Source organism: Palaemon carinicauda, chromosome 42, assembly GCF_036898095.1.
Source record: "Palaemon carinicauda isolate YSFRI2023 chromosome 42, ASM3689809v2, whole genome shotgun sequence".
NCBI lineage: Eukaryota > Metazoa > Arthropoda > Malacostraca > Decapoda > Palaemonidae > Palaemon > Palaemon carinicauda.
In genome coordinates this window covers 30,547,972-30,550,039 of record NC_090766.1, presented here as the reverse complement: position 1 = coordinate 30,550,039, position 2,068 = coordinate 30,547,972, and positions in this window count along the sequence as shown.

The window sequence follows — 2,068 nt, the reverse complement described above, 5'->3', positions numbered from 1 at the left end:
AGGAAGCTCTGTTTCCTGAATTTAGACAGAGTGGTGATGTTCACAAAGTGTGTAATAAGACCAAATATCTAGGTCATGTATTTACTGGTGATATGAAAGAGGGTAAAGATATATTACGTCAATGCCGCAAACTGTATGATCAGGCAAATGTTAGTCGGGAAATTTCGCAGGTGTTCACCTGATATATGAGTGTCATTATTCATAGCTTACTTTACTCCCCTTTATGCTGTAATCAAACCTCTGGTTATATTTTACAGAATTCCGTATGAAGAGGCATACAATTTCTTATGATGATGCAAGGGGTATGTTACTTAAGAGTACCTAGATTAATTAGTGCTAGTCTTGGATAGTACCATAGCCTCTGTACCATGGCCTTCCACTGTCTTAAATTAGAGTTCTCTTGCTTGAGGGTGCACTCGGGCACATTGTTCGATCTTAGTTCTCTTCCTTTTTTGAAGTTGTTTTAGCTTATATATTCCTCTTTTTATAGCTTGTATATGATAAATCTAATTTGATGTTTTTAGATTACATATTTTGATTTTTTATTACTTCTCTTGTAGTTTATTTATTTTCTTTCCTCGCCGAGTTATTTTGCCTTATTGGAGCCCTTGGGCTAATAGCATCTTGCTTTTCCAGCTAAGGTTATAGCTTAGCTAATAATAATAATAATAATAATAATAATAATAATAATAATAATAATAATAATAATAATAATAATAATAATAATAGCCAAATGGTTACTGAAGTATGTGTGCCAGCCCGTCAGGCTATAGATAGGAATCTTATTTTCAAGCTTATTGGAAAAATTGAAAAGTCAGATAATTGTATTATTACTATTATTATTATTAATACTTGCTAAGCTACAACCCTAGCTCTTTGAGTTGTAATTAGCTTATGTTCTAAGGCTTTAATAAGCCTCCAAGATGCTGATGCATAAGTTATTAATGGTAGGACCATCTGATTAAATACTTTTCTTTTCAGAGAAAGTAGCGTTTTACTTATCATAAATTCATTTTATTTACCAAAACCTCTCCATCCCATGCTTATCGTCCTTTTAATTTCAGCCATATGTATGTGTGTTTATATATATATATATATATATATATATATATATATATATATATATATATATATATATATATATATATATATATATATATATATATATATATATGGTAGCTTGACTACTGGTCGAAAGACAATTGATAGAATGACAACTCGTCGAATGACAATTCGTCGAAATGACATTTCGTAGAACTGACAATTCGTCGAAATAAAAATTCGTCGAATTGTCCATAGTCTATCATAATGGCTGAAACATTCAATTTTCGACTTTGATTCATAAATGTGAAAATAATGTCATAAATCTCTTCGTCCTTTGAGCCCGACCAAAAGTATAGCAATGGTAAGGTTTAATTTTTAGAAATTAGAGCATGGACAGTGTACAGCTGTGAATTAACTGGAGCGCAGTCGAATGTGCTATCACAAAACCAAACACAGTTTTGGGATAAAAAGTCAAATTTCTAGCAAATCCATAAATAGTCACTTTTTCGTCTTCAGACAACTTAAAATTCTAACCACTTGTCGTAACGTTTAAGTCTTCATCCTCTTGTACGGACGTTTTCCTATTCACTGTTCTCAGAAGAGAAGATTTTTTGGGTAGTGCTCCTGCAACACTCAAAGGCACATTACATGTTGCATTATATACTATGCAGCCAGTCACTTCCTCGGTTTCACAAGCCCTTTACTTAATTTCATTTACAACTTACAAGGCAACATTTCGAGAATCATTTGGCGGATGGTAATCCCGTGAACGATTTCCTTGAATCATATCATTAATAGTTTGTAATTCTGCTCCACACTCACTCCGTTTTTCACATCTCCAGTTTGTTTTATCACAATGTTTCTTATCAATTGTGTAAGAAACCTTCATGCAAAAGTTTTCTAGCACCTCGCTCGGTCTTGATGAATTCCATTCAGCTCATGGGCTATAGTGAAATGTTTGATATTAGATACTTAAAAACAGAAATTATTTCAAACTACCATTCATTTTGATGAATTGTCATTT